We start from the raw sequence: 12607 nt of genomic DNA on the forward strand, positions 1-12607 counted from the left end.
CACAGGGTGCTTAACACCAACCCCAGTTACCAAGATATTTCCTCTCATAGGATTAGCATCTCCAGATGTATGAAGACAGGTATCAGCAGAGAGGTAAAAAGGGGACTCGAGAAACACATCCAAGGTATCCATTATTTGGAACTCTCATCACGTCTGAAATCCAGAAGCAGCTTCCTACTTAAAACTGCACAACTGAAAGTTCAGCATAAGCCCTCCAAACTGAGCTGTGGATAGTTATGGGCAGCAAAAGATAAGCTACCATCAGCCTGCCATCTCCAGTATGTGACATGGAAAAGCCTCTATAGGTGGTAATGACTGTTGCGAATGCGGGGCAAAGCAGGATTCTGACCACTTATTGGTCTACAGTAGCCCGAGTGAACCCTGTGACAGGGAAGACTGACTTGAAGTGAATATCCGTGCCTTTCTGGTTAGTGAACACTGGACACACTCTTTGGCCTCTGATAGATAGTTAAATAAATAAAATACACTACACATTTTCAATGGGGAAAACTGTTTACAACAAAACACAACTCAAACCTTTAAAATAGTTATCTTGACACTTACCCAATGAGTCACATCCCCTTTACACTTGCAGCCATTTTTTTTAAAATTGGGGAAAAAGAGTATTATCTCATTAGGAAGTCTGCAACATTTTCGAAGCTGTTAGAAGTGTCCCTGCATGACCCATCAACAGCTGTAGGTGAGTGGCTGCCTTTTCCCATTTTTGTTTATTTTTGCTTATTGGGATCTCCCATTGCCATAACAAAATCCCAGAAGAAGAATGTGTCCGATTCCAGATCTCTCTGCCCCACCCATCATTTTGATGTGACTTACTATATGTTTCTCAATATCTTCTATCTTTTGGATGACAATGCTCTTGCTCATCTAAAAGAAATTCTTCCAACAGTAAGTAATTAACATGAAAAGTGTCATTTTGCATTACCCAGCCCTATGGCACAAATGTAAACCGAATTTAGCTTTCCCTGTTGTAGCTTGGGGATGTCTTCAGGTACAAGAAACTTAATAATTTCAGTGGGCATTAAAAAAAAAATCCAAAAGAAAGTTATTTTAATTCTAATTTGTTTGCCACAGTTATTGGTGTGGGCTATAACTAGCACTTAAACAGGTAAGCACCTTCTCAAATGAAATTTTTAGTCCCTTTGTGTGTGAAATGAATGGTTTATGGTCCAAATTAATTGTTTTAATCTTGTAGTCCATTTTCTCATTATTGTCTTCAGTAGACTGAAAGCAACCACATAAACTAAATTCTCCACAACACACATTACATTTCTTTCCTTTAACCCACTTACCTGCCCTTAAATAAAGTTCCTACTGCATAGGAAATTTGTTTTTCACAGAAGTGGCTGTATCCACTTAAATTTTATGGCTGTCACATATTACAGGCATGATGTACATACAGAATAAAAAGTGTGTGAAAAGTCTTTCAACATAGTTTCGAAAATCAGTTGTTTTTCACTTATTTTTCAATCACTAGAAGCTTGCAGAAAATGTTACCACCATTTTGTATTATGCAAACCCATCAGTTGAAAGAACAATGTGTTTTCTGCCTCTCTGTAAAGTAGTTTTACTTGTGAGTGTTTTAATCCATTTGGAAACTGATTTCACAAGTACGACAAACCACAGAGGTGACTGATTACAGCAATAAAGGGTGTTCTGATCTGCAAAACATCGTGAGATGCATGGCAGAGTGTACATCCCATTGTACCAGTTATTAGGATTGCTTCCCATTCCATTCACATGTGGAGTGTGGGAAGAGTGATTCACTGAATGCCTCTGTGTATGCAGTAATTATTCTAATCTTATCCTCACAATTGCTATGTGAGCAATATGTAGGATGTTGTAGTATATTCCTAGAGTAATCATTTAAAGCTGGCTTTTTAAACATTATTAATAGACTTTCTCGGGATAGTTTACGGCTATCTTCAAGAGTCTTCCAGGTCAGTTCCTTCAGTATCTCTGTGACACACTGTCACTGATTAAACAAACTTGTGACCATTTGTGCTGCCCTTCTCTGTATATGTTTAATATCTCCTGTTAGTCCTATCTGGTATGGGTCTTATACACTTGAGCCATATTCTAAAACTGGTTCCACGAGTTATTTGTAAGCAATCTCCTTTGTGGACTGATTGCACTTTCCCAGAATTCTACCAATAAACTGAAGTCTACCACCTACTTTACCCGTGACTGAGCCTGCGTAAGCATTCCAGTTCATATCCCTGCAGTGTGTTGCATTCAGGAATTCGTATGAATTGTCCGATTCCTACCATGACTCATTGATATTGTGGGATACTATGTTTTTTTTGATTTGTAGAGTGCACAGTATTACATTTCTGAACATTTAAAGCAGGTTTTCAATCTTTGCACCACTTTGAAATCTTATCAAGATCTGACTGAATATTTAAGCAGCCACTTTCAAATGGTACTTCATTGCAGATAACTGCATCATCTGCAAAAAGCCTTATTTCACTATTAATATTATCTGCAAAGTCATTAATATACAACATGAACAGCAAGGGTCCCAGCACACTTCAATGTGGCACACCTGAAATTACTTGTACATCTGATGATGAGTCTCCATCCAAGACGCTGTGTCCTCCTTACCAAAAAGTCCTCAATCCAGTAACAAATTTCAGTTGATACCCTTTACGATTGTCCATTTGACAATAAGCATAGCTGTGATACTGAGTCAAGTGCTTTCTGTAAATCAAGAAATATAGCATCTACCTGATTGTCTTGGTTCCAAGCTTTAAACATGTCATGTGAGAAAAGTGTGAATAAGCATACTCAATTAGGATATTAACACCTGGTGTTGGGGTGATCAATTACATGCTGTGTTTAGCAGACATATCCCTTAAATATCACATGATGGGCACTCCATCGTAAATTTTCACATAGTACTTTCACATGGAAAAATGAGGCATTTCCTAAATCTGAAATACCTCATTTTTGCCATCTTGTTTGTCACACACAATTTTCCACAAGCCACCGTATGGTGAATGGTAGAGGAACCTTGTACCACTTTTAGCCGCTCCGTCTCCTGTTCTACTCACAAATGGAGCTAAGGGAAAAATGAATGCCCCTGTAAGAGCCCTTATTTCTCTCACCTTGATTTCGTGGTCTTCACAAGAGAAGTATGCTGACGGCAGTAAAATCACTGTGCAGTCTACAACAAATGCTGGTTTTCTAAAATTCATCATAGTGTTAGAGAGAGGGAGAGAGAGAGAGAGAGAGAGAGAGAGAGAGAGAGAGAGAGAGAAGGGGGGGGGGAGGGGGGAGAGAAAGGCAAGACTCCCTCCCTCCTGGGATTCCAATTTGAGTTCATGAAGCATTTCCCTAATACCTGGGATCAAACCTACCAGTAACAAATTTAGCGGGCATGCCTCAGAAGTGCTTAATTGTCTTTCTTTAGACCAACCTAGAAGGAATCCCAAACCACTCAAACAATACTCGCGAATGAGTTACATAAGTGTTAATCATCAGCTACAGTTTCCTAGAACAACCCCAATGAAACAAAATCAGTCATTTGCCTTCTGCAGAACTGACCTCACATGCTCATTCCATTTAATTTCGCTTTGTAATATTACACCACACCAAGCAGCACAGCACTTTCCACTACTAATCTGCTGTTGCTTACATTTTTCTGTGCTTATATAAAGCTGCTTAATAGAGCCCAGATGACACTATGTGCATGTATCTATTTGGTCCCAATTGCAGGAAGTGCTTAGCTATGCAACACAAATGATTTGACACAGCCTAATTGGTATCAAGTTGCGTCTGGTCCGAGGTGTATAGTCAGAGTACCAATAAGGAAATATGGCACATGGCATGGTGAATGCTGGCTTGACCCATTTAGAAGCTAGCAGCAGATAAACTTTCAATGTTTTTGACATCAAGTGAAGGAAATGTCCTCATACTTTCTTACCTGGAGAACCTATTTTTGCGAGGAATAAACTTTAACACATTAAGAAAATTCTTATTGTTCATAAGAATGGGGTGAAAGGAACCTCATTTTTGTACACTTTTAACTATTAGACAACTATTTTCAATTCATGCTGTGTGTTATTTCCACTTCTTTGTACCTTACATTTCTATTTCTGTGAAAAATACATTAATTGCAGGGACAAACTATGGTGACACTTTTGTATAAAACTTTTAAGTACCAGGCTGTTACTATGCGAAAATTCCAGATGCCACTGCAGCCAGAAGTAGTCATCGAAAGGTTGAGTTTACTGACAACTCTAAGGCGGCAAGAAACCCAATCCATATTTATCTGAGATATGAGAATGTCTTTTACAGTGTCCAGGAATAGCACTGTGGCACCATTCATTCCACAACGATTTTTTAGGCACATAACTACTTTACATAAGTATGATGGTATGTTAAATAGCAAACAAAACTTATCATTCCTAATAAATTTTCCTCTGTGTGTGAACTGCAGTATTTTTGTACTAGGGTATGACTGAGAAAAACCGAGATTTGGATTGCAACTCCCATATTCGCTGTCTCTCTGTATGATGCCTTGCAGAAGATAGATGTAGATGAAAGCCGGCCACTGTGGCTGAACAGTTCTAGGCACCTCAGTCCGGAACCGCACTGCTTCTACGGTCACAGGTTCGAATCCTGCCTCGGACATGGAAGTGTGAGATGTCCTTAGGTTAATTAATTTTTAAGTAGTTCTATGGTCTAGGGGACTGATGACCTCAGAAGTTAAGTCCCATAGTGCTTACAGCCATTTGTAGATAAAATTGTTTTCCAATGGCACAGCTGCACTAAAACTATTGTTCTTTCATCTCTCTACAACACTACAAAATAGTTTAAGACACTCCAGTCTCCCGATTTACATACCTTTAAACTTTGTAGAACATTTTAGAATCTTACACTAAAAGTAATTACACTGCAAATAAAAAGCAATATGATTAAGTTACTTCCAAAGGTCTGGGGCTACACATTTGCAATGTTGACATGTTTACAATGGTACTTGGTGACACACATTGAATGCTTTGTGAATGCCTTTTCTTTGTTAAAAAATAAGTCACATCTTTGAATTTTCAGCTTACTATGTAAGTCAGAGTAATTCATAACATCAAAATTTTACATGGCAAACTGCCTTACTGACACACCATATAATAGCCCTCTGTCTGAATATTTGTTGCATGATACACTATATCCTAAAATTGTATTTTATTTGATGTAATACTTCATTTTTTTTTTTTTGTATACACATCCAAAATAAAAACAGTTGCTCACATTCTTGTTAACACAATGATCCGTCTCTTGCATAAGATCCAAAGCTGAAATATCTACGTGTTCTTATACAGTACGAACCTGAGCTCCACTGACCAAATTTTGGAGGCTGTTCAGGGATGTTTTATGAGCATCTTGGTACAAAAGTACTTTTTGCTCTGGTAGCACATTACAGAGTGCTAATATAATGATTTTTTCAGTTTGTTACTCAATGTTTCTGTGAGAATACCTCCAACACAGTGAAAACAACTGTAATACAGTATCACCAAAGCATATAACAAAAAACACATAAATACAACAACCCTCAGATGAAACATACATACTTTTATTACACAATGGAAAATCCAGGATGGAATGTAACAATATTATGAAAAGGAAAGTGGCTACTCACCATAAAGCAAAGACGCTGAGTCGCAGACAGGCACAACAAAAAGACAGTCACAAGTAAGCTTCCAGCCAGCCAGACCTTCATCAAAAATGTGAAAGTGAGTTGCGTTTGCTTGAGCGTGTCTGTCTGTCTTTGACGAATGCCTTGCTGGCCGAAAGCTTATTTGTGACAGTCTTTTTGTTGTGCCTATCTGCGACTCAGCATCTTCGCTATATGGGGAGTAGTAACTTTCCTTTTTATAATATTGTTACTCTTTCATCACAGAGTGGTTGCCGTCACTGCAAGAACATCTCAGCATACTGTTATCCTGCCCCCCCCCACCCCCCCCTCCCAATTCATTAGCGATGAATTTCTGGGTTTCTTATCATACGGAACACATCTCATTGATTCCTAATGGGATCCAACCATCAAAGCAAAAAGTAATACACGGTGTATCCCAAGGTAGTGTTACAGAGCCTTTATGTTAATGACACACAAGGTGAATCCTAAGGACGACAAAATTTTGGGCATTGTCCAGGGATATGTCCTGAGTATTCTGGCACAAGGGATCCATGGTCTCATTACAGAATAATAACATGATTTAATCAGTTTGTTAATGCAATCGTGTTTGCTTTTGAGACAAATTTCTACTCTAAAACCAGTAGCCAGGAAAGGTGTGGGGGAGGAAGCTGTCTTTTAAATAAATTAAGACTAAAATGATAATGTCTTAATTAACGTTAATACTAATCGCGTACACACATCCGGTAAACTGAATTGTTCCACATCACTTTGACAAAAAAAAAAATTATTCAAATGATCTGTGGAATATGTAACTAACTAAACGTTCACAACAATGAAAACGCCTTTTACATGCAATCACCAAAACTTGCAACATAAATGAGTAACACACAAACTGCATGATGCAAAAGTACTGTGAATGGGAGCAGCTTAGCATAGCATTGTTGATCCGCACTTCCATTGCATTTAGTGAACCCATACAATTGTGTACATTTGTCATCTCTTCATTCGTGAACTTGTCCATACTGTTGTGAATCACTATTACAGTACGACTAACACTATCAGGTACGACTAACACTATCAGACAAAAACCGAAGATAGAACTGAACAGTACTAAAAGCAAGCTTGAGTGTGAAGAGTAAAGTGGACAACACTATTGATAAATTGAAAGTACTGTGACTAATTGAACAAGCTTGTTTCCAAACAAGACACACAGTGCATACTATCAACAATTACTCTGTTGTGCAGATATTTTTCAGTGTGATATGTAAACAAAGATAAATGGTAGTGGGAAATAAAATGACCCTCAGGCAGACATGGGTCTCGTATATCAGCATATTCCCAAAATATCTCTTGAATGTTCTCAGTGGAGTTTGGAATCATCCTGTGTATTAGTGTAGGTGAAAGACTGAGCAGGTAGGTAACAACAAAACAATATCTTTTCTAAAAAAAAGAAAATTAAGTCATAGAAACATTTTATCTGTAACACACATATGAAGGAAATAAAACCTCCTTGCCCCATAAAAATCAGCAAAATAGTTCTGATTCATTTCTGCCTAGCAATCTGCTATGAAGAGCTACTAGTTGATATTTGACGTCCTTTACATATTTTACGGTCCTGTATTTTAGCTTTCAAAACTAAAATACTGGAAACAAATGACATTGCACTTTTTCTGGAACATCAGTGAGATATTCTCAGGACCATGACTTCCTCTTCATTGCTATCAACATGCACTAAAAGTTCATTCCTACTCATGAAAATCTAATGCTGCAGATCAAATGACATGACAATTTTTCTCTTATCTGCTGGATCAACTAACGCAAACATTAGAATTTCATGACAAACATGCTGTTCGTTTACTTAATGACTAACCAACCCAGTCAATCACTGCTATTTGTTAGGTATTTATCTCTCTGCAAGGAAAGTTGCAGTGTGCCATACCAGACCAAATTGAAAATTGCAAAAGTTCCGATGTTTTCAAAGCAGTAACACTAAACAAATAAATATGAATTGAGATGTACCCAGAACTGTTTTTAATTTATTTTGTATACATTCTTTTTTTTCTTTGCTGCAGATATTTTTTTGTTTCCTTTAAGGCTACTTCATTAAATTTATTTAAAAACAAAATATAACATCATGAATTATAGTCCAGACTAAACTGCTCTAGGATAGGTCCATTACACTTCACTCCCACACCCCAGGCTATTGTGCTGGACTGAAATCCCTGTAATATGAATCCCACAAATATAAGAACAGCGTGTGTCTTCTATTTCCTTCAAGTATAGCATTAAATAGAAATAAAAGGACATGGAGGGGAGGGGTATCAAGCAAACAACATGCACCGTTACAGAAAATCTAATCTATTTAAAATTAAAACTATACAGTACATTTTTGTCTATTTATTGTACTCTGCTATAATCCATGAGAATCATGGAACCAGTATTTTTTTCACTTCATTATTCCACTTGCAGATGTTGTGCATGGAAAGTGACTGTCTGTAAAATTATGTTTATGCCCTAAAGTAATCACAATACAACTGTTCCTTTTTGAGAAACACTATTGAGGAAATTCAGAGAACCAGTATTTGAAGCTGACTGCTGAACGACTACTGCCGCCAACATATTGAGCATAAGGACCACGAAGATAAGATACGAGAAATTAGGGTGCTTATGTAGGCATACAGGCAGTTATTTTCCCCCTCGCTCTATTTGCAAGCGGAACAGGAGGGGAAAAGACAAGTAGTGGTACAGTGCATCCTCTACCATGCACCATACCGTGGCTTGCGGAGTATCAACATAGATTGAGATAAAGGCTCCTAGGGAATTTGCTGCTCCTCTTAGAAAATTACACAAAAATAAGAACTTCACAAAAGAACTACATTCATTTGAAAGCACTTAAAAGTAGGTAGAAATACTGTACCGCATCACTGTTGAGTCAGTGTTTTGGCTACCAATGTCTTTCCCCAGTAACTGTGTGAATTGTTTAGCTGGATAGTGCAGGTGGTTACAATTAGAGAATTTAATGTATTGTGACATATCTGAGTTCTTACACATAAAGACAAAACAAAGAGGGCAAAGGTAAAGTCTACAGCTGATAGCGCTTCTTCAAAAACATTTAAACAGGTGTTAATAACCAACAGCTTCCTATGATCTCATGTGGTAACACTGCAAAAAAAAAAAAAAAAGGATTCTGGATTTAACACAGACTATTTGTATGTGATTTTGGAATGATAATCGAGATCCTTTCTTTAACTTAGTGACAATACTATCATGGCAAAAATTCATTCTGTCAACAACATTCAAACCATCTATAACTTAAGTGGCAAAACCCCCAGCTAATTGTAATGTGCCAATTAAAGTACTGGGGAAACTAATGTATAGCATACGACTACTTTCAAAAACCTCTAACATGCAATGAACACTTGTGTGTTAAGGATGGAAACTTTAATAATAAAGATCTATTGCCTCTCCTTCCTAGCCCTCGGCAAAAAAACTGTTATCCCAGGGGTTCTGCAGTGCTGAGATATTTGGTGTGTGTGTGTGTGTGTGTGTGTGTGTGTGTGTGTGTGTGTGTGTTTTATTACTTAGTTCTGAAAGAGGACACTGCCCTAAAAAATGCTGAGTGGTTACCTTCACTCTCTCCATTATTTCTATCCAAGACATATCTTAGTACCTTTGCATATTTTCTGCTTTTGTAAAAGACATTCTGACAGGGTGACAAGCACAAACAAAACTCTAAAACTGCTGTATTTTTCTGAACAATACTATAATCACAATATAGAAATTTTATTTAAAGATTAGTAACATTGTGGTGTACTGGATATATGGAAACATTTACATATGATACAGAGCTCTTCCAAAGAGTTATCTGATGTTAAACTTATGATGAAGTGAAAAGGCTCAACAGTGGAACTAGATCCAAACATCACAATTTGTCAGTATTATGTAAAGTGCGGCTGTGGCAGGAAGCCGACAACCCTCGTCGTTCGGTATGTCCTTTTGGCATTAGGTGCGGCCGGTGCCCAAAGTCCACCAGGTGGGCTGGAGCCAAGTGGTGTGGTAGCATCCACTGAAGACGACGAGGAGGCACCTTGCTCCTGGCGTCGAACTTCCATCTCCCGTCGCGCAGCTTCAAATTCTTGTAAGTCTTCGAGCTTCAGCTCAATACGTGTTGGAGCCCTTCGGATCATAGTTTTGCTTTGTAAGTAACCTGGGACATCGGAACATTAATTATTTTGCTTTAGTACATCTCACTTTGACAGTACATGTCCCAAAAAATTAGGACAGAAGAAGAATTACAATAAAAGGAAAGTGTAAGTCAAGAACAGTACTATCTCATAGATATGTCTCACATTCAGTATGTAATTGCCCTAACCATGTAGAGTGTGTATTCTTATTTCTAATATTCAAAGTAAACTTGCATAAAGCAACTTCACTGCTTACTGGGACATGTCACCGTACACTTAATTGGGGGTGATTAAAAGGGACAAAGTGACCCCATGCATACAATTTTCTTGATTCTCTTTACGTTATTTGATTAGGTAGTATCATGATCATAGTAGTGAATGGCCAACCAAAATCATTATTACTGACAGCCCTTACTAGGAAAGTTGCATACTTCTGTGTGACAAAATGAAAGATAAGTGTGTTCTACATTCAACAGTACGCAATGTGAAAATCCTGATGTGCAATTCAATGGCATACTTTTAACTTGTGGCAGCACACAAATACCATGAATGTTTCCCTGTCCATCAAAAGGAATGCAAGTGTTATAAACTGCTAAAATGACATGCTGCATTGTATTTGAAATACTTGCTGAAAGTGGCACAGTACACTATTTCTTGGTTGATTCTAGAGGGAGCTATGGAGAGCAAAGGAAAAAAACTAAACCCCATTTTTTCACAAACTGCTGTGGGGAGATTATGCAAGTGCAACAAAGAGCAGAACTAAATTTTCTCTGATATTGTAGCTACTGTATCTGCAATCTGTCCTTGGTACCAACTAATGTATCTATTCTGAATATGGTCATTGAGCTTTCTTGAACACGGTATAGCTAAATTAACACTAGTGTAGAACTAAGAATTATATGATCATTTCCAGAAAATGATACAGTAAAATGAGGCAGGATTCGACAGTGTATGTTATAATACTACAGCAGACAGTATTGTTTGACTACTAAGGCTGGTAATGTCCAAACATAGGACATCTGCAGCCAAAATCTTTAAATCTACTGATTCATAACTAAACTGTCCAGATTTTTCTGTTTTTGAAAAAAACACTGAAGCACTGAGGATTAGGACACAAACGTTTTAGGTGAAAGGCAGCTTATGTATCAAAATAGCACACAAGGATTCAACATTTTGTGTTACAGGTATCAAAACCAAATCGACAGCACAATCCAATTGCAAATCTACTGCATCAAGCAAATACAGCACATGGTCTGTTCCTCGTGGAACAAGATTTGATAATCGTCAGGTTTCTACATCTACAGGGATACTTTGCAAATCATATTTAAGTGCCTGTCAGAGGGTTCATCGAACCACCTTTACAATAATTCTCTATAATTCCAATCTCTAACAGCGCATGGGGAAAAAAAAACCCGAACACCTACGTCTTTGTGTGCGAGCTTCGATTTCCCTTATTTTATTGTGATGGTCACTTCTCGCTATGTATGCCAGCGTCAACAAAATAGTTTCGTATTCGTAGGAGAAAACTGGTGGCTGAAATTTCGTGAGAAGATTCCGCTGCAGCGTGAAATGCCTTTAATCTACTGATGTCCACCTGAAATAGTGTATCATGTCCGTGACACTCTCTACCCTATTTCTCGACAATACAAAACGTGCTGCTGTTCTTTCTACTTTGTCGATGTGCTCCGTAAAGATGCCCACACCGTGCAGTAGTATTCCAAAAGCGGGCGCACAAGCGTAATAAGTAGCCTCTTTAGCAAATCTGTCGCATCTTCTAAACATTCTGCCAATAAAACGCAGGCTTTCGTTCGCCTCCCCACGCAGATTTCTGGCTGTAGAGCTGATCCAGAGAATATTAGATCACAATCAAAATCTGAGAAACCTTGTCTAAGAAAGCTGAAGTAAACAGACTTTTTGCTGCAGGTAGAAATTAGCAGAGCCACCTAAATAAGTGTTCAAAAATGTAAGGAATTTCAGAAAGAATTTCTTCTCTCCAGTTTCATAAATTTTATTTTATTAGTAACAACTGTGGATCCAACTTTACACCTCACCTACAGTCTGGCTCTTGTGTACAGCACTATACAATGTAAGAATCTTATGTTAAACGCCAAACACTCCCACACACGACTCACCAAACACCATGCAAAACTAAACTCTTCAAACTCGAAGTTGTGTGACACTTGACAGTCGCCAGCAACGCTGCCAACCAACAAAATTATTCTGCCCTGACAAAGTTAAAAATTCTCTAGATGTAATATCATAACAGGTTTCCTATAAAAGTCGTATAATTCTCAGCGAAAGGCTCAAGTATTTTCAGAGTAGTTGTATTTCTCTCACACGAAAGTGGTAAACACCGAAGACCATGACACACTTGCCATGTCAGTCGCAACAAAATCAGAGATCCTAGATTCACCAAGTCAACACTTCTCCGTGATCATAGACTCCGTGATGGAGGTACCTCTATGCTCCGTGAAGTCCCTTAAGACGTGCGCATGCGCAGTTTCAACCGTAGGGTATGTCTATCGATTTTCATGGTCGTATCCAGTCTGAGTGCCATGAGGGTTAACCTACAGTTCGAAAGACTTCATACCAACGTGACGTCATTTTGACGTCACGCGCTGGTTTGAAGGCGAATGAGATGACAATCGACTTTGGTGATGGTTCAGTTCACAACACACGAGGCAAATATTAACATTCACCTTAAGTAGAAACAATTGGTAGTTACTCTTTTCCATTCCTGCACGGTACTTTACCCTCGAAGTTACGCCTG

At 38.2% G+C, this 12607-nt stretch overlaps 1 long non-coding RNA gene across 1 annotated transcript; it reads right to left on the reverse strand.

Moving 5' to 3' along the window:
* Positions 1–9378: 9378 nt before the first annotated feature.
* LOC126335295 (uncharacterized) lies at positions 9379–12317 on the reverse strand. Its single transcript, XR_007564850.1, has 2 exons — positions 11889–12317; positions 9379–9829 (listed from the first exon to the last, which is right to left on the reverse strand). It is a non-coding gene; the product is annotated as an uncharacterized LOC126335295 (long non-coding RNA).
* Positions 12318–12607: the final 290 nt, after the last annotated feature.

This window comes from Schistocerca gregaria, chromosome 2, assembly GCF_023897955.1.
Source record: "Schistocerca gregaria isolate iqSchGreg1 chromosome 2, iqSchGreg1.2, whole genome shotgun sequence".
Lineage (NCBI taxonomy): Eukaryota > Metazoa > Arthropoda > Insecta > Orthoptera > Acrididae > Schistocerca > Schistocerca gregaria.